The sequence below is a fragment of the Peromyscus maniculatus genome, chromosome 11 (genome assembly GCF_049852395.1).
Source record: "Peromyscus maniculatus bairdii isolate BWxNUB_F1_BW_parent chromosome 11, HU_Pman_BW_mat_3.1, whole genome shotgun sequence".
Classification (NCBI taxonomy): Eukaryota; Metazoa; Chordata; class Mammalia; order Rodentia; family Cricetidae; genus Peromyscus; species Peromyscus maniculatus.
Genome location: NC_134862.1, coordinates 87836511 through 87862221, shown reverse-complemented (window position 1 = coordinate 87862221; position 25711 = coordinate 87836511). Strand labels below are relative to the sequence as shown.

General features: G+C 44.5%; 1 protein-coding gene across 2 annotated transcripts in view; it reads left to right on the top strand.

Moving 5' to 3' along the window:
• The window catches only part of Smyd3 (SET and MYND domain containing 3), a 585856-nt gene that overhangs the window by 252448 nt on the left and 307697 nt on the right, over window positions 1–25711 (top strand). The window lies entirely within an intron of this gene.

Here is a 25711-nt window from a genome sequence, read left to right as displayed (position 1 = left end):
TGCTCACTAGGCAGGAACACGGTGTAGTTCCTACTTGCTGTGAGTATCTGCCTTGTGAGTAATCCTTATACATCTGGACAGCATCACACCTTATTGTGCTTGAAGGTTTTAGATGATTCTTAGCTATGTATCAAAAAGAGATCTAATCTACTCTACTGTCTCACTCCTGTAATCCCAGTACTTAGGAGGCTGAGGCAGGAGGATTATTGCAAGTTCAGGTCAGCCGCCACCACCGCCGCCGCCGCCACCACCACCATCACCACCACCACCACCACCAGCAACAACAACAACAACAACAACCAAGGATAGACCTCAGGTTTCAGAATTTTGCCTCCACCAGCTATAAGGAAATTCTAGTTATTCTGTGTAGTCCCCCCAGATCCACGACCTCTTTTATTGGGAAATTTGGATTCAGAGGCAAGACAAACACCATCTCTAGATCCTTTTAATTAGTAGGTAACAATTTAAAACAACCCCACAATGCACATACCCATCCTGTGAGTTTTATTAGAATTGCTTTGAGTGTCAGTAGAAAGTTTGGATCAGTTATCCGCAGCCCTCTGAAATCCTTCTCTGTGTGGTTCCAGCCTAGGCTGCCCCTGAGGCAGATTCCCTTTGTCACTGTTGGACAGAACTGCACTCCTCCGGGGAGCTTGTTCTTGTTAACAGGACCTGCTTCTGCATGCACTCCGGTTTTACTAAGGATAAGGCTGGTGTATAGCTAGTGTGGAGGCAGGTGCTGGCTCTTTGATGGGACCTGTACTCCACTCTTTAGCTTTCCTTGTCTTGTTCCTGTAGACCCGGCTTCTCTGTTGATTCTCTGACAAGCTTACCAGGGAATGAATTTCCCCCCAGCAGCCAAGCTACCTCTCTGCATGGTTGTTTATTACTGCACCAGTGGTGCCCAGCCGGCCCCACTTTCTCTTCTCTGGGCTTTGAAACTCTAGGCTCCTTCGGTTTGGACGTAGATCTCGTCTTTGTCCATAGTTTCCATTCTACATTCCTGCCACCCGCACATAGACACACGCTGCTCTCTGGCATTAACTCCTATTTCCAAAGGCATTGCCCGTTTTGTAACCTAGTTCACCCCCAGGGCTCAGCATGGGGGTCTCATGTACTGAAGAGCAAGTTGCATATTTGTGGAGTGAGAAGCACTAATGCATTTCATTCAGCATGCACATACAAAGTTGCTGTTGGCCCAGTGGAGAGGGGCAACATGAGGGCCTTGGTAGAATGCAGAAGAGCCAGAGATCTGTGGTATGGAAATAGCAGGACTTGGGGACATTTCTTCCTGCCTGTCATTTGAAATTCATCCTTCTAGTGCAAATGTGTATTTGAGTATCTTTTCAGTCTTTAGGTGTAAACACTTTTTAGGTTTTGCATTTTACAAGAAATCTTTAAGGAGGTGCTGATGCAGTCTGGGGGCCTTGCTTGGGTCCATGGTCTCTGCCAGTGAAAGAATTAAAAGGCAGGTAGAATCTTGACTGCAGGAGCTAGCATCGGAGAACTCTCAGATACCACGGACAGCAGCATCAGGGGAAGAGAGGCGTTTATTGGGGAAACACAGGCATGCTGCCAACGCAGAGGTAAAGACCCTCTGAAAAGCAGAGGGGGACTCGGGAAGCTGAGAAATTGAGTCTCTTCTTGGGAACTCGGGGCTCTTAAACCTCTGACGAGGCTTCCTCCCCTAATCTAGGGCTGGTCAGTTTGAAGAGAGAGAGAGTGGTTGATTGGCCCACAGCCCTTGTGTGACATGTACTGATAGGCCTTGGTCTTGGTTGTGGTCCATCAGCAGGGGGCCTGCTGGTGGGAGACAAAAGCCTACAAGGTCTTTGTTTTAAGCTACCAGGCTTTTCTTTTAACCTGGAGGTTGACTAAGAAGCTGACCATTTTGAAAATTCGCCCTCTTTATTACCTAGCCATGCCCCGCCCCCCATCTGCCTGCCTGCCGGGAATCTGTGCGACTCCTCATTGCTCACAACTTGGCTGCAAGTGTAGTACTAAGCTTTGGGAATACATGTATTGAAGAAGATAGAAAAGCAAATTAATGATTATTGTATTTTATTTCTTTTCATTGCTATGATGAAAAACTCTTGCGGGCCGCAGAAATATATCATAAGAACTCAGCTGGTTATGGCAAAGTCACTACCTGGAGGGATCATGGAATTCCTCCAGAGGAAGCCAAATCCCAAGGAGTTTTTGGTGTTACTTGGCTTGTTATATATCAGCTGTATTCTGTTATGAAAATCATGTGTGCCTTCATAGCTTTCCCAATTGACTTTTCCCTAAGAAGGACTAACAGTGTAGACTGAGCACTCTCTGGACATACACATTCCAGGTAATTTGGAGAACAGCCTCAGGGAAAGGCTTTCTCTGGAATCAGATATCTCCCTTGGCCACTTTCAAGGACTACAGGGAACACCACCCAGGTGGGCGCCCATTGTTAGTCTCAGGTGGACTAACAATGATAACAACCCACAGGCGAGTCTCCTGACTTAAGGTAAATTCCACAAGGGGACACCGCCTAGGTCAGGTAGACATTAAGTAATAGCTTTACACAATTTAGCTCAGACCCCTCCTTTCTTACAGCCTTACTAACTTTATAGACTTCTAACTACTTACCTAACCACTTCTAGGAATTTTTAGATAACCTTCTGTGCTAACAGCTATGCTCAGCCAGAACTCCCAGTTCAAGTCTCCCTGTAATTATTCTTATCACCCCTCCATTTGACCCTGGAAGCCTGGCTTTGCACTGCTAAGGAAATACTGCTTGTAAGTGTATATATATATCAGAACTCCCAGGGCAAGAGAAGAAGAGAAGAGAGAAGAGAATGGAAGAACGAGATGGGTAAGAACTTGAGAGGAACAAGCTGAGATGGGGAAGAACTAGATTGAAGAGCTAAAAGAGAGGACTAGAGGAACGAGATGGAAGGTGAGGAAGAGCCAGATGGGGAAGAACAAGATGAGGAAGAGCCAGATGAGAGAGAAGGAGACGGGAGAGGAGATGATATGGGAAGGAACAAGATGGATGAGAACCTAGAAGGGGCAGAACTATATGAAGGAATTAAGATAGAACATAGAGGGGACAGTAGATAAATATAGAGAAATCAGGCAAGAAAGGAGCTAGACATGAGAACAGAACTGAAGCTGTGTATAAAGGATGTTATGCCAGAGGAATTAAAGCGAATGGATCAAAGAACTCTGAGTGCGTAGACTGATTTACCGACCCTAAAGATTCTCTGCTGGTTGATAGAGCCTTCTGCGGACCCTGGGAGGGGACTATCGAGGGGCTGGACCCCCATAGTCCTCGTTAAAAAACCTGAGGTAGAATATCATATAAAGGAAAGAGGATGGTTTAGCTCAGAGTTTTTGATGATTAAAGGCATGATGTTGTCATCTGCTCAGCCCCAGTGAGGCCTTCCTTGGCTACATCTCTTCTTGTCAGGACAGCGGCCTGTGTCAAGTTTTAGTACATGCCAGGGAGTGTCCCAGTGGTTGGGCTCGGGTTTTGTATCTCACCCTCCCAGGAGACCACCATTGCCTTTTCCTAGGTCAGTGTTCCCAGCCACTTAAAGACCTCTCATGGGGCCACAGCTCTGAAAATTTTCACTCTTGCCCCTAACATTGCCAGGCTGAGGACCAGGCTCCCAGTAGATGAACCCTGTGTCGACAATCAACATCCAGATGCCAGCAGTTACAGTAGAGAATGCATGGCCAGATAAAGGCATGCAGAGGTGCTCAGAACATGATGGAAGCCATCGGAATCAGGAGTGAAGGGGTAGGATGGGAGGGTAGCAGGATGGGAGGGTGGCAACCAGGTGGACTTCTTGGACAATCCAGCTCGGTAGCTGAAGGAATCATGGTATGTAATATCCGGAAGCAGGTGCAATGTGGGAGAGAAGACATTTGAAAGGGAGGGCGTGTTGGTGTGAAGGAGGAGGCGGCTAGGAAAGCTTGGCATTTAACACGAGCTGCAGGTGTCCTGATCAGCTGTTGGCACTGGGGGACTTTGTGAGAGCAGCAGAGGATGACACTGGGGTGTCGGCCGAGGCTGGTCAGAAGCGCTTTAGGACACAGTGGAAGGAGTTTGCATTTCATACTGCAAAGCCCCTTGGCAGGGAAATCCCTTTTAACTGCAGTGAAAATAGCCCGGGGGTAGCGGCAGTGTGCAGTTGGACTCACCAGCTGTGCATCTCCAGATGCTGTGGGCTCTGCTCTTACGTGCAGGGCGTGAGTGGGGCTGCACACAGATGGTGTGAGAGAGTGAGGTCTACCTTAAGCAAGTCTACCACACTGGCTCTGTCCCATCTACTGCTCTGTGACCTCAGCGTGTGTAGTGGACTTGTTCCTGCTGAGAGGAGTAAGCAGAGGGCCCATGTCCCCTCCCCTAGAGCTCTGTAGGTCCGCTCCCTCCCTCCGGCTCTCCTAGGCCCCAAGGGGCTCCTTCACATTCATCTTCCTTTAATCCCCCCAGATTCCAAGTATTGCCTTGTCCTGGCTGTGATATGAGAATGTTTTTCTCCTGTTCCTTCCCAGGAGTCACCTACCCTCTGCTGCCCCTTCCCCAGTGTGAACACTCGTGACAAGTGCTGTGTCAGAGTTTTGGTGACAGTGTTGGGGATGTCCTGTGAGCTTCTGAGCAGCTGTTTGCATGTCTGTTCTCCTTTATCCGTCTTCATTCTGGGCGCTTGGGCTACCTTCCTTCATTATGCACAGCAATTTACCTCTCAAACATCCTGAGGCTGTGCACCTACCTTGGCGGATTCCATAGCTCATTAACGCTTCAGCGAGGGGAGCTGGAGAGAGAGAGAGAGAGAGAGAGAGAGAGAGAGAGAGAGAGAGAGAGAGAGAGAGAGAACTCTGAGATTCCGGCCTTCTCTTTCCCCTCTCCCTCGGAATCTGAGTGAGCTGAGCTGTGGAGGAGGTATCTATTTCCAACCGACACACATTTTCACGTTCCCGGCCTCAGCCACAGGAAAAGATTCGTTCAGTTTTCATTTTACACTTTTTTTCTTCTTATACCGTCAGGCGGGTAAAGAGACACGTGAAAGTCTCTGTCAGAATTTCCAAATCCATGGCGCTGTTAGGCAATGAAGAGGTGTGAGGTGACGGATCCACCCAGCTGGCTGGTGTGTGAGCAGGACAGAGCACAAACGCTTCTAGCTCGAACTCGGGAACTAGATCACTGTATTCTGTCTCCTGTCATTCCTAATTTTGTGAATTTAAGTGAGTCACTTAACCTAGAGCTTGTTTCTTATTTGTAAAATAAGAGCACTAATCACGCAGGGGTGTGAGGAGACTTAAATGAGGCGAAATGTGACCAGTGTTTCTTGTGTTTGCCACACTGAGGCCCTGGCCAGCCCTTCATTCCTGTGGCAGTTTTTCCCCGTTACCATTCCTGCAGCGAGGTCCCTGTGTTCTGTTCACTCCAACTGTCTTAGGTAGGGGATCTGTTGCTGTGAAGAGACACCATGACCACGGCAACTCTTACGAAGGAAAACATTGAATTGTGGTGGTTTGCTTACAGTTCAGAGGTTTAGTCCATTTTCATCATGGTGGGAAGACAGAATGCAGGCAGATGTGGTGCTAGAGAAGGAGCTGAGAGTTCTTATATCTTGACTCACAAACAGCAGGAAGTGGTTTGAGATACTTGGCGTAACTTGAACACATATGAGATCTCAAAGCCCGCCTCCACAGTGACACACTTTTTCCAACAAGGCCACACCCACTCCAACAAGGCCACACCCACTCCAACGAGGCCACACCCACTCCAACGAGGCCACACCCACTCCTAGAAAACCCTAGTTTTCCTAGAGAGAGAAAAATGTATGGAATTCATGGTGCTATGCACCAGTGTATATTCTGTGCTTGTATTTTTTTTTATATAAATTCAGTGTGCCAAGAATTCTGTATACCTTCATTTTCATAGTTTCAGTAAATAAGTTTGTATTAGAAAAAACAAGTGTGAGGGCTGGGGTAGAGTTCTGTTACAGGCTTTGCACAAGACCCTAAATTCGGTCCCCACCACTGCAAGGTAAAACTTAAAATCTCGCACCTTCTTCCTGCCTTAATGGCTTGTTCTAAAATACACCAACTTTCTTTGTTAATCAACGTGTATTTATTTAGTTAGTTTTTGAGACTGTGCCTCATGTAGCCTCTCTAGGTAGCTGAGGATGACCTTGAACTCCTGATTTTCTTGCCTCCATCTCGTAAGTACTGATCTTATAGGCACTAGAAATCCTGCCTGGTTCTGTTTTGCTTATCTAAGGTGCTGTTCAAGTGAAGCTCGAAATGTGTGGTAAACTTTCAAATACAACTGCATCCAGTCTCACTAGACACGCCCTGTCACACGTCTTAGTGGCTTTCTGCCAAAATGTGCAATTTTACATGTCAAGATCGTTTCCTTTCCTTCCTGGCCATTTCAAAGGGTGGCGCTTCCTAGATGAAATTTCAGCATCAGATGCATCAGTTATAAGCCAACAGGGCTGTTTCATTTTCACCAGGGATGGAGAAAGAGTCAGGAGAATAACAAGTTGGTTTTTACCTCAGAGAAGCGGCATTTGGGAAAAGAATCTTCATTTAGAAGTCAGCCATTCCTCTCACAGCAGACCATCTCGCCTTTAATAATTTATCCCGAAACCTGAGCTTTTGTGGCCAATGCTCCTGGCTCTTTACTTATTTAGAGGCCCATGTCCCTCTTGGTTTGCACCTGCAACTGCCCCTTCTGCGTGCTGTGCACAGCCCGTGGGGAGTGACACATTCGCTGGAATAATTTAAGGCCCTCAGCCTCCCCCGGATCTTCAGTCTGTTGGGGTCTGGCTCACAAGAAATTCATCTTTCATCTGAACCGTGGGTCCAGATCTGTAAACGCAGGAACCTAGATTGTGGTGCTGTGATTCTTGAGAAATTCAAAGCCCCACAATATATTGCCTGGTTGGCAGACTTTCAGTTCTGTTAGGGATTGATAGAATTCTGCAAATCTCCCGTGTGTCTAACCAGAACAGCGGAATACCAAAAACAAAACCAAAGTCTCCAGTGCGAAAACAGCCCAAGAGGGCCCATGTGAAGGGCAACAAGACTGCCTGCTGTGGCAGGGGAGAGGAGGGACGCCTGTCCTTTAGGGCTGTTGGTGACCCTGTCATGCATTTAGAGGACTCCTAGTATTATTAAAAAGGCCTTTTGCTTCTGACAGAGAACATGATTAAAAGGAACAAGTTAAGAAGAGATGTGTATTAGCATGTTTCCTTGATCTACACACGATGTCTGACTGAATGAAAGCCTGGCTTTGAAAGCCTGACTTCATAAGAAAAATTAATTGCTGTAGCCTCCCCCCCCCCCCCCCCCCCCCCCCCGTCTCTCTGTCTCTCCATCACTCACTCACTCACTCACTCACTCACTCACTCACTCACTCACTCACTCACATATGTTTGTATGGGCATATGCACCTGTGCATGCAAGTTTGCCTGCCTCTGGAGGCCAGATGTTGATGGCAGGTGTCCTCCTCAGTTGCTCTTCGCCCTATGTGTTGAGACAAGGGTCTCTCACTGAACCTGGAGCTCATCAGTTTGGCTGGCTGCCTGCCCTGTGAGCTGCAGGCATCCTGTGGCCTCTGCCCTCTCCTGTCCCCATCCTGGGGTTACAGAGCCTTTGACTGCTGCCCCTGTTGCCTTGGTGACTCAGGTACCAAACCTGACACCCGAGTCTGTCCCTTGTGCTGGCTTTCTCCATCATCGAGCCAGACACTAAGTATGGTTCGTTCCAAACCTTTTACCTAGTATAGCTTTGAGTTTCCTTTTCTCTCCTGGCCTTGGAGCCAGACGTATTTCGGCGTTTAGAAGCTGTGCATAGACTTGAATTATCGAGTATCTCTAATCAAATTACAAAACCCAGGGTTGGGGTCTGGGACTGAAGCTCAGTGGGTAGAGCGCTCCCCCAGATTGCGCAAAACCCAGGGTTCCATCCCCAGCACTGCATAAGACAAGGGTGATGGTGCACACCTGTAATGCCAGCACCTGGGAGGGAGAGGCAAGAGCATCCGAAGTTCAAGGTCATGTTCAACAACGTAAGTTCACGGCTGGCTGGGGATGTTTGGGACCCATCTGGGAGCACTTCAGAGTTTGCTTTAGAATTCAGGGTGTACAACCTCTTTGGTGAAGCAGATTCTTACTTGTCTGTAATTTTAGGGGAACTTGAATTCTTGGCTACACGTTCTATAACTTACTTTCTCAGTTTGGTTCTAATCTCCCTTTCTTTGGTCTCTCAACCATTGTTGTATATCGTAGAGCACACCCCTGTCCTGCAGATAAGGGCTTCTTCCACGGTGCCCCAAGCTTTGGATGCTTCTGTTTGCATTTGCTTCTCTACCACTTAGCACATGCCTTGCCAAGAAAAGGAACTTGGTGCTTCTTACAAATGACCTTTACTTTTCTGTCATGTGTATGGGTGTTTTGCTCACCCATGTGTCTATACACCACATGTGTACGGCGCCCACAGAGGCCACCAGAGGGCGTTGGATCCCTTGTATCTGGAGTTAAAGACAGTCATTCTGGGAATGGAATGTAGGTCCTTTGGGAAAGCATCCAGCACTGTTAACCATGAGCTATCTGTCTGTAGCCCTCAATCTTAATGGGTTTTAAAGAAGCCACATTAGGCCTTTTCAAGTTAACCTTTGGATCATGATATAATTTCCATGATATACTTCCAAACAGCATAGATGTGTTGCTATTGAGTATTTTAGGAGATAGCATTCTGAAGGTTTTTTTTTCCTTTAGAATCTAAACTCTTGGCGGAACCCATGCAGTGATGAAATTGCTTGTCTCTGCTCTCATGAACAACATAAGAAGTCTTCATCGTGCTGTTTTATTCCCCTTTACTATTTTGTTGTCCATTTCTGAGACTTCTTGGACTTGGAGCTTTTGCCTGTGAAAACACTCACTTGTGCTGAGGAGTGACCTGTGCGGAGCAGCCACACAGTCAACACGTTGGATGTGTGGTGTTGTCTGATTCTTACCATTAGGTTGAAAACTTCTTGAGAAGATCCCTACCCAGTTTGAGATAAACAAGATTCCTGTTGTGGCTTTTGGTAATGATTTCAAGCATCTTGAGGTCAGGAACTAAGCTGTCACCAGAGCTCTTAGGGTCAGCACTTGGGCACCGAGGCCAATTAAACATACATGTCATAGTGATAAACAGGGAAGAGGTTTGTTCTGTGTGGCTACACTGGGAAGAACAAATGAGGAGATCTAGTGAGTCCTGACGTTCATCTCCAAGGTTCTGATGTGAGGTTTGGGTAGAAAGTGAGTTAGGAATGTTATACAGACCCTGTCAGAGTGTGGTCTGGCCTGGCATTGACCGCTCGTTATCTTCACACTGTTCTGTCCTTCAAGGTGGTCTGACAGGTTGTCAGAACTGTTGGAAATGTCTTCTGGGGTGACAAATTCCTCCTCTGATCTGTACCAGGCTCCTGCATTCTCCTCCCAGCATTAGAGTCCCAGGAAATAGCAGTGTTTTCAGTATCCTTGGGACCATTGTTTCAGTGGGCTGAGAGCCACGGGGAGGCTGTATGTATCCTTAAGAGCATCTTCCATCCTGCCAGGCAAGGTCCAGTGGTTGTTAGCATTTAGTACAGTAAGTGGAGAAAGTTACACCAGCAAGGGCATGATTATTCTTCTCAGCTGTAAATTTGATGGTCAAGCTATTTGGTTTGAATGATTCCTTATCATGAAGGTCATGTTTTATTAGTGCAGAGCAGAATTGCTTGATAGGCTTGAGATTATTATTATTTTTTCTTTAACCAAACACAAGAAACAGGTGAAACTTTGAAGACTCGAGCCTTAACCACTATACAAGTGAGCCAGTCACTCACTGCAGACACAGGGAGTCCTACCCCTTAGACGTTTGATCTTTTTGTAATGCACCTGCCAAAGAAGACGATCCCTTATTAAGAGGGACGGTAAAGTTCTGAAGTTAGCAAGGACGATCAGTGTGGTGTATAGTGAAGGCCCTAGGGCCACCAAGGCTGTGCTAGTTTCTGCTGATTCATTTGTGGGCACATGCTGGAGACCTTGTCCTGCTTGGCTGTGGAGATGGAGAGCCAGGCTAACAGATTTTTCTTTGCCCTTTGGTGAACTTGCCGTGGAGCACAGTCTTAGGGGTGGAGAAGAGTGATTCATGTATGAACGCATAGGCAAAAGGGGTTAAAGCGTCATGTGTTCCTTGTACCCGAGTGCTCTTTAGAAATCAGTGGCATGGATTTACTGCCCAGTAGTGTCACGGTATGTGCTACAGATGGTGAGAAATTTGGGGACTAGAGATGATAGCAAGCATATAGTCCACATGGTCTGGTGCACAGTGGACTGTAATTTATTAAAACGTGTTGGCCTTTGATGTTCCCAGTGATGCTCACTGGCTGGCAGCAGCGCTGCACATGGCAGGGCCACCTGGGACATCTGAACGGCAACTTCAGTGGGGTGTGACGGTGTATTAGTACTGAGTGGTGCTGGCCAAATTTTGAAGAGTCACTTCAGCTCTGTAGCAGTCGAGGGAACTTTAAACTTGGTTCTGATGGTGATCTAAGGAGTAAGAAGACGACCACTCTGTGAGTTAGTCTTATGCCTTATCAGAGGGCTATGTTAGTTTGTATATTTAGCAATATAATTATATTATTTAACTACCAGGTGGAAATGCACATCATTCCTCTTTATGAGATCTAGTTACAAAAAGGAGTGAGCTGTTCTTTTTCCTGTGGTAACTCAGAACAACATCAGCCCACAGTAGACAGTGAGTTGAAGAAGAAATTCAGAGAATGAGAACGTGCCTCATCAGCTCCTAATGACCAAAGGCTTGATTAATGATTCGCTTGCTCATGTGATTACATTCTTTTTGAATGTGTGTTGCACTCTGTTACTTGGGTATAGGTAGGATATTTTGTCAGGTCGATGCTCTGTTTTTGAGAATGGGTTTTTACTGAGGTTTCTGGTGGTGAGGGGATTGATCATGGTATAATCGCTTCATAATACCAAGAAGATTTTAGAGTGATTTATAGTGAGTGGCTTTAATCACAAACCTGTAGGCAGATGAATTGAACTCCTCTCCCAGCCTTAATTATAACTGCTCTCTATGCTCCTGCTGAATGAAAGCCGAACCCAAGATTGGTGACTTCTGGGGACTTGTTGTCGTCTTTCATTAATATGTTATGAGAGAGCTATAGTTAAAAAACAAAAAGAAAGAAAACCTCAGAATGCCATTAACCTGTCTTTCTCGGTGTCATTTCTTGTCCTTGTTTCTTGAGAACTAAAGTCCAGGTGTGATGTGTGAAGATCAGGGCAGAATGGCGACAGGCTGATGGCCAGGGAGCGTGGTGTCTGAGGAAGGCTGGCATTCCTGTTTTACCTCAGAGTCTAGGCTCAGAAGTAAACGTGCGTTTCTGCCGCACATGACCGTGTTCCTCCCAGAATCTCAGTGAAGCCGGTCAGAAGTGCAGTTTTCTTAGAGCCAGAAGGTTGTACACCGAGAGCCAAGGATGCATCCGGTCTTCTTAGGATTCAGAGCGAAGGGCAGAGGAAACTGGGTGGAATTGTAGGCAATTCCAGTTAGAATATGGATTCTCATTTGGAGACACCTAAAATTTACAGTTCGTTGCAATGCTCTCTTCACCAGGCATACTTGGGATTTTTGTCTGATGTAGCCAAAGAAATCCTGAACAGTAGTTTTCAAAAGTATGATTACATCGGATTAGGACAGTGGGCATATTGCTCATCTCAATAATGCTTCCAGCTCTTGAATTCATTAAAAGAATAAAAGATTTTCTTTTTCTGCCTCATTATTTTTAATGTAATTCTCCCATAGAGCAGACTTAATCCCTTTGTTAGTGAAAGTAGTTAACACTTCCCTTCTGAGAGGAAAACAAAAAATCGCTGGTGTGGCTGTGATAGCTTCCTTTGAGGGGAAACCAAACAAAAGGAAAGCTTGAGTATGGGACACAAGGAGCTATGTGGGCTGGGGGAGGGTGGGGTACAGGTGTAGGTGGCGAAGAGACTCCTGGCCACATCCAGCTCTGGAAAGCTGAACCACAAACCTGCAGATATGTTTGTTTGTTTGCTTGTTTTCTGTAGAAAATGAAGTGTTCAGTTTGGTTCCAGTGTTCCTTTTCCCGCTCACTTCAAAGTCATTTAATTGAAATGTGGCAGGTATTATTTTCAAAGCCTCAATGTGCCTACTGTTCACAATCCTCCTGACCTCGCGCTTTCCGACTGAGGCAGTGCTGTAGCCTGTGTCCTGCCTCCCCATTTTCTGACAAGCTCGTTCGTTCCCTTCCTCGATTGGTTCCGGTTCCGGTAGCGGCACCATTAGACCCGCTTCCTTCCTTCCTGTCATCTTGGAGTTCAGCTGTGTTTCCCACACAGCAAGGTCTGATGCTTCTCTGCTGCTGTCTTGGACACTAGTCACATCCCGAGGCTGTGCTGTAGCACCCCTGTCCTGTCCTGTCCTGTCCTGTCCTGTCCTGGTCCTGATGGCGCCATCATAACAGACAGATCTCACCTTACTGTGGACAAAGGGCTCAGCCTAGGAGGTTGCTGGGAGCTGTGGCTAGACTGGAAATTGTGTTTTTCATTTTGGAAGTCACTAAATCACAGTTTTGAGAACCTCCCATCCAGCTGATTAAAATAGCAGGCTTCTGTGCCTGTAAGATTTCCTCCATTTTCTTCCCTCCATCCATCTTTGCTTAGTAATCTTTCTCTGTAAGCAGGAGCTTGGACTCATGAGCTCACAGCATGTCCTGCTTCACCTGACTTCCAGGATGAACGCATATTCTTCATGGGGTCCCGTGCCCGGCTTCTCTCCTGTCTCTTCCATTGAGAGCTGTTCCCCTGCCTAGACCTAGAGCTCATGACAGGAACCCTCTGAGGCAGGGCCTTTCTCCAGCAAATAAATTACTGCTTCTGAAGATGGGCCTTTCCTCAGCCTGGGAAATGAAGAGAGCAGCAACCTGTTCCTTTCCTGGGGGATTTGCTCAGGCTGAGTTTGTTTACAACTCAGATGTGCCAGGCATCTCCGGCGTCAACCTGCCTGGGGAACGAACGCGTGGGTTCAGGCGGCAGGAAAATGCAACATTGTGAGCACACTGGGTGTGTGTAAGGAGGTGCCTAGTAACCCATGAACAGATGATACTTTCTGTCTGGCACCATCGGCCTAGTGCAGATTAACGAGAAAACAGCCTGCTTCTATCCCCAGAAGCCACACAGAATGCTGTGCGGCCCTCTCAATGGTTTGCGTTGGTGATTCCATGGACATCTGCCTTCGGTGAGGAGGAGCAGCTTGAAGTGGTCTGGAGGTTTTAAGTTGCCCCACCCCAGCCCCACATACACACACACACACACACACCCCTCCAATCCTCCTCCCCCTCTCAGATTGCTCTGTGCTCATTACAGGCTAGATGCCTGCTTATGTCTCTGCCCCTTGGTTATATGGGTCCACTGCTTGCCTTCCTCTGACAGTCTGACTCCTTCCCATTCCTCTCCCGCCCCGAGTGGCCTTCCCCATCCTGCTGCCTTTCTTCATGTTTGCTCTGTCTCCCTCCTAACTGGTCAGAACGGCAGGCCTCTATGTGAGGGCAGTCTTTATCAGCATTTGTGCCATGCTCCATGTCCCTGGAGTCCATCATGAGAGCCGGCAGTGATCATGACCTGGGCACTGAAGGGACTGTTCACTCTTTGTAAAAATGCTCAACTCATAGCCAGGCAGTGGTGGCTCAATCCCAGAGCTCAGGTGGCAGAGGCAGGTGGATCTCTGTGAGTACAATGCCAGCCTGGTCTACAGAGTGAGTTCCAGGACAGCCAGAGGTGCTGTCTCGAAAAAAAAAAAAAATGAAGAAAACACACACACACACACACACACACACACACACACACACACACACAAAACAACAACAACAACAACAACAAAACACTCAATTTGTGACAGGGAAGGAGGTATGTTAGAAAGCGTGGGACCTCTTTGTCATGCCCTTGACCTTACAGTTCTTGGTTCTCTTGAGATCAGACTATATGCATATTCTTCCTTTTAGACCTGGACTCTCTTACACTCAAGTGTCTGAGTTTCTGGCTGTGTCTCAGTCACTGTCCTCTCTCTGTGAGGAGACACTGTGACACAACTCTTAGAAAGCATTTAATTGGGCTGGCTCACAGTTTCAGAAGCTTGGCCCCTTACCATCATGGCGGGGAGCATGGCGGCAGGTATGGCAGACATAGTGCTGGAGAATGGAATTGAGAGCTACATCCATATGCACAGGCAGAGAGAGAAAGTATGTGTGTGCATGAGCCTGGCCCTGGCATGGGTTTTTGAAACTTCAAAGCCTACAGTCAATGACACATTTCCTCCAACAAGGCCACACCTCCTAATCCTTCCAAAGAACTCCACTCCCTGGTAACTAGGCATTCAAATATACGAGCCTATGGGGGCCATTCTTAATCAAACCACCACAAGAACTTTGAACATTTTGGTTTTAAGAGGAAAGTTGAAATGTAAGCTCATAAAACTAGGACAGGAATTAGCTTTAAGTCCAGTGATGTTCAGGCAATGCCAGAACTAACTCTCCACACCCTGGCACAGATTTATTGACTTTGTCATCCACAGCTCAGTGAGTGTATTAACTGAATTCAATGTGAACTAATACGAGAATGCCAGCTGCTAGGCCTTGAGCTGCTTAACAGTTGACATCTATGGTGGACAACTCTTCATATTGGGTGTTAGTTTCACTGCTTTCATTTCGCAAATAAGAACCTGGAGCTCCAGAAGTCAAGGAACTCAGCCATTTCCTATTGTAGCTGCAGCAGCAGAGTTGAAACTGAAATTCCGATGTGAGTTCCAAGCCCACATCCTTCCCTCTGTGAACACAGCGGCACTGGACCAGAGAGCCCAGGACACTGGCTGGCCCACGATGCTTCCTGATGCAGCTTCTGTACCCCAGGGAGCCTTGGGAGAAAGAGGGGCAGGCATCCAGAGCTCCTCTATATCCGCACGGTCGAGTTCCCAAAACATTCTGTGTGGATGAGAAGACTGAACATATCATCAGTTCTTGAGCAATCACCGTAGTGCTATTTCTCTTTAAAAACACTTCCAGAGAGCCTGGCATTTGATAACAAGGATTCTTCTTAAAGGGTCTTTTGTTTTTTTGCAATGTTCAGTTCCATGGACATTGTTTCCTAAAAGAAACTGAATGTGTACTCACTTCTCAGGCGTTATTGTCCATGTAGTAGACACATGCACAATCTTCCCCCCCCCCCCCACACACACTCACTCATCCTTTCCAGTTGTTTCCTAGAGCTAAAGTCTCATCTCTTTTTCAGGTAGATGAAGTATGTATTTGATCCTAAGGTCATACAGATTACATTTGATTATTGCCACATTTCTCATTATGTCTGCCTAATTAAGTAAGGCAGGAAGGATCTCACTCTGCTTCAGAGCCTGGGCTCGCTCAAGTGGTCCTCCTGAGTACTGGGACTGTAGACGTATGCTGCTGCACCAGGGTTTTTCATCATGTGTTTAAGAAGCAGCTCCTTCTCCTCCAGCCCACGTCACTGCGTGGTGCTCCTGTGTGACGGATGCAGTCCACTGCTGGTAGTTCTGTGCAGTCTCCAGTAGTGGGTTCAAGCTTCCGGTATAAGCCAGATCTGCACTATTTAAGGGGAAATTTCATATCCCTTAGTTTCAGGCAAATGCAACAGTGACCATGTTTAAATGCTTTGTATGTTTCTATAAGAGTCAGCAGTTTTCCAGAGGTCTTGTTTATGAAGGTTGTTAGTTATGCAAAGTGGGCCTTTATGAATAGTTCTATGAAATGATTCCAATTAAAAAGAAATGGGTAGATTGCCAGTCAGTGTCAGCTAATTAAATTATGATATGCTCCTGTCATTAACAAGAACCTTGACTGAAGAGAGAGAGAGAGAGAGAGAGAGAGAGAGAGAGAGAGAGAGAGAGAGAGAGAGAGAGAGAGAGAGAAAGGATAAAAGCAGATTCTTGGAATTTGTTGATAGGGAGGGTATATCGCTTTATTCATTCTTATATAATTAGACGTGTAAAACAGCAGCTTCCTTTTATGTATTTGAAATCGAAGTCTTATTACTCCCATCTAGGGTATAATTAATCAATTTCAGCTGGGTGTTTTAGATGCTACAGTGAAATGCCGTTTCGTTAAGAACCATAGTTTAATAATAATGGGTCAATCATCATGACACTGTTGCAGACACAACAGTGAGCTTCAGACACCAAAACCATGTTCTTGCTGAGACAAGAGCATTGCTCTGAGAAGAAATTGAATTGAGAAGGCGTCTGCACTACTTTCTGAAGGCTGCTTCGACCTCAGCATTTTGCTGGGGAGACAAGAGGGATTTTAGACCACAGGCCTGCGTTGAGGAGAGCTAAGAGTACTGCAGCATCTCAGATCTGTATCCAGTGTCCATCACTTCAGGGATGCTGTGGTTGGAGCGAGCAGAGCCCTGCTGGGTGACAGTAAGTGGCTTATGTGGACAGTCAGGGAACGGAGGGGCTTCTGGAAGCACTTGGTTAACCATACTGCTGCCTGTGAGGAAGAGTGCAAGACTCTGGGATAGTTACCTTTATTGGATTAAATCAGTCTTTCAGGGCTCCTTTGTGGGTTATGTAGCAGGATGTTTTTCTTACCTGTAGATAAATGATGTTGACTTGCCAGATGGGAGACCCAGAAGCACAGTGCCTGGGAAGACCTTGGGGTACCTCAAACATAATTAAAATCTTAGCATTTATACCTAACTAGTTGGACCTCTGTGATGAGGCATGTAGCGCTGCTGTAATTTCTTCTCTTTCCTAATATGCTATGAAATGACTTTGGGATGCCGTGGTATACCAGTGACTACAAGGCAGACATGAAAACTTACTAGGGGAGGCTTCTGTGTTAAAGCCTTCTGGGAGGTTATAAATCACACTGTGACCTATGACTTGAGCATAGTTCTGTTCTGAGCATTTCCACAGAGCTTGCTGTCCTCTGTCTAGAAGCCAACAAAGGTCGGAACTAAGACCATGAGGCTCCTTTGTCTTCACTATGAATCTTCCTTTCTGGCCAGTTGTGTTTGTGAGTGTCCAGCAATTAGAGAATTACCTGAAGGAATTGCCAGGGAGTATAGGCTTCTCTGGATGATTCTCTGTCACAGAGGCACTGAAAGAAGATCGAGTGTTCTTGGTGTTGGGGGCAAGAGGACTCTCGGTAGGATAGGACCATGAATGTGAGGTGCTTATGTTTGAAGCCCACCCTGCCTGCTCTCCTGTTCACAGCTGCTCTCCCTTGAGTATTTTTGTTTTATTTAAACGTAATTTCTTAAATGAAAACTAAAAAGTCGGGGATACTTTGAAAATGTGCAAGAATGTACCTGAACATACCATTTCTTCTTTCTAGGAAACTTACTTTTGTACCAAAATGAGACTGTTGCTTCCAGCTAAACCGTGCCTCCATTGTGTGTACAACTCAAAAGCCAGGATGTAACTAGGAGCTAGCATTGTATTCTAATACAAAGCCCACAATATATACTAAGTGTAAATTTTGAATAACTTATTTTAATTTATTGGTTTAAAAAATACTGTGTATTTACATTGCCATGCTAGCCATTTATTTTAAAATTCTGGGTACTTTTAGGAGGATTGTGACTGTGTAAAGGGTTTGCCACTTTCTAGAAGAATGTGCATTTAACAATGCTTATTTCATTGTTCTATATGTGGGGGGTATGGTTATATATATGAGCATGGTACACACTTGTCATTGTGTTCATGTGGAAGTCACAGGACAACTTTTAGGAGTTGACTCTTTCCTTTCATTCAAGTTGGTAGCAGTAGCCTATCAATTTCCCAGATACTTGATCCTATAAAATTCAAATTCTGATAAATCTTTGACAGAGTTACTAGTACTGCATCCTTTAGTATAGATAACTAGAGGAGAACATTAAATTCCAAGCCAGATATGTTGAGATTCAAGATATATTAGGTTCATATGATCCTGGGTATTTGATATACTGTCAACCTGTCTGAGATTTCATTTTCCTGAAAATCACTAGCTTAGAGAAAAAGCAATACACAGGGCACATGAAGCTGTCCCACTGGGTAGCTCCTCACATCCCTGTGTTTGTCACAAATGATATAACATGATAACTGTTGACCTTAATGATGGTCCTAAATTTCCAGGAAAGATCCTTTCCATCTTGTTAAGCCAGGCATGGGAATGTGCATTTACAAAGTATCCCACCAAATAACCTGATTAAAACGCCTTGGTGCTTCATGGTGTAAACTTTAGTTAACAAAAATAAAACAACAACAACAGAAAATCTGTAGAGATGATCTCTTACTGGAATGGAATACAACACCTGGCTGCTTTCACTTCTCAGGTCTCTGTTATATGGCTGGGATGACTGATGGTCATTAGTACTATTACCACCTGGTGTTTGTTGAGCTTATATTGTTTGCTAGAAAAATACGACATCTTTCTTAACCTGATAAACCAGCTTGCTTCCATCTTGGGCTTAAAAGCCATCTCATATAAAGACTTACTAGGTTCATTCCTGTGTATGATTAAATCTGTTTCTCAAGAGCGATCCCCTATCTGTGATCTTAACTACAAATGGTTCTGGATTGCCCGTTTCAGGAAATGACAACCATGTCTTTGTTTCAAAAAGTTGTTATGACTGCCTTACAACCATGCTTTTGTTTCAGAAGGTTGTTATGACCAACTTGTTGTGCTTATGTTCTGCTTCTGTAGCCCCGATTATATGCTTGTCAAATCCCCCATTTGGAAATCCCTTACTCCTGAGCTATAAAAACCTTATCTTTCCCATGTCCATTGATGGTCTCTTGAACTCCAATGTAGGAGAGACAGCCCATGTACATAAATAAAGCTTGCTTTAATTAATTTGGGTTAGAATTCTTCTCGAATCTGTGGGATTAGCTCCATAGAACAAGTTAATGTGTCTCTTAACCATATTAGGGAAAAGGTCCTTGAGAAAACAAAGTATGTCCAAAGAAGTAGAGCTGGAGTCCAGAACCTCAGTCTCCTTCCTCTCTCCTGCATGACTCAACGTTCATCAAGGATCCAATCCTTTTACCTCCTTGGCCACTATTGTGCAAATCCTATGTTGTATGCATGTGTGTATGTGTTCTTCAGTTGACCTCTTGAGAAAAGAGATAAATGTCCTTAAGTATTATTGTGTTGTATTTTACATAGTTTTCTGATCAGGCAATAAATAATGAAAGAGATATCGGGACAAAATGCAAGAGAGAGCCTTTCGTTGACTACAGGGAGCTCTTGCAGGTCTTGGTAGAAAGGGTTATCCCAGACATCTCTCAAAGTCAGGATCTGCTGTCCTTTACTTCCCAACAAGATTCTCAGTTGATTCTTCCCTGAGCCGATGCAGAGACATTCAAATTCTCTTGACTGCCAGCTTGAACATAATAAGCATTGAGGATAACAACCCACATTCATGGACTCTAAATCCTCAGTTGCCTATTCTTGACTTTTTGAGTTGTAGCTTCACAGATCAAGAGTTTGACTCCTAAATAAAAAGATGGGTAATCACGAAATTGTAATTTATTGTTTTTATTTAACAAACCTACCTAGGAATGAGTAATGTTATTGCCTATGACCTGCAGTTTGAATGTATTCTAAGAATGTATTCTAAGAATGGACAAGGGGAGTTATAAGAAGGGGGATAACTGTGGGCAGAGTGCTCTGGATTCCTCCCTGGAATAAAGGGAATTGCCATTGAGAAGTGAAGTAAAGGTGTCATTTATAACCTCTGCAACACACACTTGAAAATGGTCAGTAAAGATTAGACCAAATAATCTAATTAGAGGTGTTTGGGGGGCACAAAACTAGGTAAACTAAATTCTAATTCTGTTTTTCCTCTTTAATCTTGAGCCATTCTCCTGTGTATTGAAATTCCTGTTTTAGCTCTCTACCCCGATTAAGTATGATTCTAAAACCATTTTCAAAAAAAAAAAAAATTCCCTTGGGAAAGACTTTTTGTAAACATAAGGTCAAAAGGTTAATTTTAGGTCTTTCATCTATAAGAAATTAAATTTTCTCAGGAAGCTTGATCAGATATTAATGCAGCACCCCGCCAGTGCACTGGAGCCCGCTGTGACGTGCGCATCACTCCTTATTGATTAGAACGCGTGCTTTTTGCTGCTTGTGAATTATTTATGGAGGATCCCCTGGGGTGCTCAGGCATTGTGAAGGCAGATGATGAAATCCTTCAGTCTGAATGGCTCAGGCTGTGGGCTGGGTGGCTGTTGGGACTGACCCTGAAGGCCAGGCCTCCTGGGCCCCGGTTTGCCATAACTACCCTGCAGTCCAGTGGATCTGGAGTTAGAAAAGGGGTTAGATTGGGACCAGCAGACTCAAGGGACTGGAACACTTTGGGTATCCATTTTTTTTTTTCATATGACTAATCTATAGAGAGTGACTCAAAGGAATATAGGTACAATATTTAAACTTAAAATAGATAATAGGAAAAACTGTCCCAGAGATGTTATTTTCTTTGTTGTTTCATCCCGGAAGCTAAATATCGTGAGGACAATTGCTTCACCACTGCTGCCTTTCTTAAATGGTGAGGCGCTACGTGTGAGTGAATAATACAGCGAAGATGGTTGGTGCAGCGCTCACACCATTCATGGATTTGAGTCTCTTGGATCGTATGCTTAGGATGGGGGAAGCAAGAAAGACACATCTTATTTTTGTTCAGCTAGTTTTCATTGTCTTAAGGAATGTTTTTAAAGGTGTTCTGTGCTTTTCAGAGTAAATCAGAGAAGACAATATTTATGGGCCTTTGGCAGAGAGGAGGATAGAAATCTTACTAGGATTTCCTTTACAGCTCCGCCACAATGATCTCTGAAAGGAATTTGAAAGTTTCCTCATTTCAGGATGTGTAGTCGTATACCAAAGAGCCATCATGAAACCCAGCAATCAAACTACACATAAAATGTAATGCAAGTACTCCCGTTCACCTTAAAGTGGAAAAAAAAATCAGCTAAACTTATAATCCACTCCATCTGTCTTGGGACTTGCAGAGAAACACATGTGCATTTCTAGACAGAACTCTGTCTCACTTTGTGGCTTGGAGGAAAAATCAATTATGAGCTGAGGCCGTGAGGTGGGTGATTAGCTGCACACCGTCTTCTTAAGGCTTCTTTTGATCTGGCCGCTATATTTAGGTTATTATGGTATCTAAAGAGGAGAGAAAGAACTGCAACTTTTACAGCTAGGAAGCCCAGTGATACTGTAAAAACCTCAATGAACCCTGAAAATTGAAAATGCCACTTCAGGCCCATAGAAAGGAGCCTTGTCTGTGATATGTCCTGAGTTCTGGCAGCATTTCTTTGGTGGATAATCATTCATCTTCTGTTGAGGGTTTGCTGCTTGTAGATATATTCACTTTGGAGGTGATGCATTTTAAAAGGCAAATTCCTATCAAGATTGAAGCATATTAATTCGCAGACCAGTGGCAGGCAGGGGAAAGTGGGACTAACAGTAGACTCAAGGTTTCTTTTGGGGTGAGATGAGCTGTTTTGTTTGGAACTAGACAGCAACAGTAGTTAAATGTTGTGCATGCATGAAAACCCATGAAATGGTTCACCTTATATATGGCTTATTATATGAATTATGACTCAATTTGTTTAAAAGCTCATTAACCCCAAAAGTTCAAATATCATGTGTGCATCCTATGTTGTCTTGGTAGTAAAAAATAGTAACGACTGTTGTTAGGCCTCTGTTTCTTATTTCTTCCTTCCTGCTGATTGATCCTCCCCAATCACTTATTCCATAGCAATTAAAATATTTAATTCATTCTCAGTGCTCTTAGGAAAGTCTTTGTGTACCATAGGGAGGGTTTGTACTGCATTTACTCTAAGGGATTTGTGGTCTTCCGCATGCTTCTTCTGAGACAGACTTGTGCAGCCCAGGCTGGTCTCAAAACTCCTGCTGGGAGTATAGGCATGAGCCTCCCTGCTGGCTGGTGTCTTCTCATGTGCTTTTTGGGATGATTCATACTGGGTGTCCAAAGTGCCTGTCATGCTTTTACCTTTGAACTCTGAGCACAGTGGAACTGTCCTTTCACAATTGTTAGTGACCAGCACATAGGAAACTGGAGAAGGAGCAGGCAGGATGGCTCAGTGGGAAGAGCCACTCACCACCAAGCCTGGTGAAGGAGAGAACTGACTGGTACAAGTTGTCCTCTGACTTACCCACATGTATGCCACAGCATGTTTCCTGCATACCCTACAAAATAAATGGGTTTTTTGTTTGTTTTTTAAATCTTTCTTAAAAAAAAAAAAATTGGCGTGCTTCTCATCCAGATGGCTACTTTTTATGTGATTGCAGGGTAGTAATTCCGTAATTCCAAACCGAGACAGATGAGCACATTCATCAGAGTTGGTTTGACCATAAATTCTATAGAATGGCTGTATGTGCCTCTCACTCCACTTGGCACAAGTTTGAGAGAGTGGGTTGGGAACATGTGTGACTCCTCATCTGCCTGGGGAGTTCTCGGGTCACAAATGACAGAGTGCCTATGCCAGGCTCCTCTGATCTAATTGTCACAGGAGGCCGTGGTCATATTTGAGAGCTCTGTTCTTTTTCATCCGTTTTTCTTTCTTGGTAGTATAACTAAGCAAAGAATGGTGTTGGAAAGCATCCCATGGTTATCCATATAGTTCTACAGGACTTTTAAAACCAGGCAAAACTTAGCAGAATGCTAATGGCGCAGATTGGACAGAAACTGGATGGCTCTTGGCGGGCCTTTCAGCTCTCTACGCTTATACGCTTCTCTTTTATTTAAAATGTCATTTTGATTTTTAAACGAAAATCGTTTCAGCCTTGTCTGTATGCACCTTAGATGTGTAGTTTTTTGTTTTTAGCAATAATAGCCAAATTCATTTTAATTAAGGAGCTTTAAGAGGTTGGATTTATGGACAGCTTGTGACATTTTAAACAAATTTATGTTCTCTGCCTGGTTATTTCGCTGTTTGTGGGTAACTTGAGGAATGTCTTTAGAAGTGGTAGTTTTCTGGAAGAATTCGACACATATCCTCAGTACAGCTTATGTATGGCCTTCCATCATCTGAGAACATACTTAAGTTATATAAATTAGGGTCATTTCCAAAAGTTCACATAATAGGATTTAATTTTGATATGATAGGATCTAATTAAATTATATAATATCAATGAATCAAAAATATTTTGAAATGGCTTAACAGGCATCATGTCTGAGTCTAGCTACAGAAGAATGGCTGAGCCTGGATCTCTGAGACGTTCACAGAGAGCAATAGAGGCAGGCATAATTTTTAAAGTTAGAAAAGTGTTCAGATAGATGGTAAAGCCATTGTAGCTCATCCACATACCATAATAGGAGAGTCACTTCTTGCATTTTTGAGCATATTTTAATCAATAGTAATTTTCTTGAACTGCAATATTAATGTAGCTCCACATCAGCGAAGCACCTTGATATTTCCCGCCACCCTAACTGAGCGATTAGACAGCAGACGCTCAGGATATCTATCTACTACAGGATATCTAACTGGTGTAACTATACATATTTTCAAGAATTATTTAGATTGGTGTACCAAATACGTAAGCATCCTTTGAAAATAGCTATCTCAGGCTGGGTAGATAGCTCCTTCAGTGAGAACGCTTCTGTATAAGCAAGGGGACCTGGGTCCAATCTCTAGAACCTATATAAAAAAAGCCACCCATGCCTGGCATCACATGCTTTACTTTGAGGGCTGTGGAGGTGGAGAGAGAGGCAGGTCTCTGGCACTCCCTGGCCAGCAGGCCTGGCTTAATCTGCAATCTCTAGACCAATGAAAAATGATGGTTCAAGGTGGACAGTTCCTGGAGACTCAGACCTGAGATTGCCTTGTGACCTCTAAATACACGTGCATGCATATTCATGTACAACCTCACACACATATACATATGGATACACAGACATTGAGACACACAGGCACACAGGGAGCACAAGTAAATATTTATTTATTTTTGGTACTCGAATAGAAATTAAAACAAGCTGGTAAGAAGGAGCGTGAGGAAATCCAGTAGTACCCCGGTATAGAAGTAAGTGGTAAGATATCTGGTAACTTAAATCTTCTGGAAGTCAGAGGTCATACTCGTGTTCAAAGATGCTGCTTAGGCTTATGTAATGTGCCGGGTGGTGGTGGTACATGCCTTTGATCCCAGCACTCAGGAGGCAGAGGCAGGCAGATCTCTGTGAGTTCAAGGCCAGCCTGATCTACATAATGAGTTCCATGACAGCCAGGAATATCACACAGAGAAACCCTGTCTCGGTCCCTGACCCCCAAAAGTAATCCAATGACCCCTTGAGCATAAACCAGTAGTTCTTGAAATGTCTTTTGTTTGGCAGACACATTTGAATAACTGTTGAAAGCTAAGCATATATGTGCACACCTGCACAATTTACATATCATTTCCAAACAGTCATAGATCCTGAAATATATATATACCAGTGCACCTGCCAGGGACAAATAAATAGTGCTAATTTATAGTATAAAAAATTGGAAGTGTATCCTTAACATTTTGCCCATAAAAATTGAAATTACCTAGCTTCTTTCTAGGTTGTATAAATGATCTAGTTTGTTGAAACCTTGTTCAACAAGCTGTTGGAAATCATGACAGTGTGGGACAGACTGGATTGTAATTTTTGGAGTATGGTTTCGTAAAGAATGTTTCCAGGAGAAGGCCATTCTTCCTGAAATGTCAGCCACATGCCACTTCTAGAAGAAAAGGTGGGAAATAAAAACATTTTTCTTAATGTAATACAGCGAGTGACAAGGCGAGCTGACGTGAAGGGAGGCAGGAGACAAGGTTTGTGGAAGAAGATTAAAGTGTCATTGTACCTGAAGGTTCCCTGCAGTTTCCCCAGGGCTGTCTCGCCCGGGTTCTTCTGGTCTAAATATAGCACATCTTTAATTAGTTGATCACGTTTCTTTGGAAGTGCTTTCAGCCTATAGATAGCAATGGCTTAATTACAGTTTTAAAATGAAAACTTAAGTTAGCTCATGATTCTAGTTGTAACAACACCCACAGCAGCGCCGATGGCCCACGTAGCTGCGGCCGTTATTGAAACTGAATTGTTTCCAGCCGTGATTTCCATATCGGCTGAGTTCATCCCTCCTTCCTGTCCTTTAAAAAAAACACGCTTGTGAGAGACGTTTGTGATGTCCTTGAGATGGTCTTTCTCCTGAAGCTGCGAGGTGAAGCTGCCCCTCCCCCATGCCAGTCAGCCCCCTGTGATGGCGTTCAAAGGACTCACTTTGGTCATTTTTGCCTTTTCCCTGTTTCCTCTGTCAGTCTGGCTGGGTGTTTGTGTTTGTTGATTGACCTTTGAAAGTGCCGAGCTGTGGTTCATTCATTTTCTGCACTGTCCCATGCTGTCTTTTCCAGTCATCTTTGATGTTGTCTTGTTATTTCCTTCCTTCTGCGTCTTATGGAGTTATTTGGCCTTTTTTTTTTTTTTTTTTTTTTTTTTTAAGGTTTTTGAGGTAAGATCTTGGATTGTTGATTGGGCGTCTTTTGAGCGCATATGCAGAGGTCAGAGTACAACTTGTGGGAGTCGGTGCCCTCTTTCCGCCGTGTTGGTCAGTTGTCTTTCTTGTATGGTTGTCTACCTGGTTACTGAAGCCT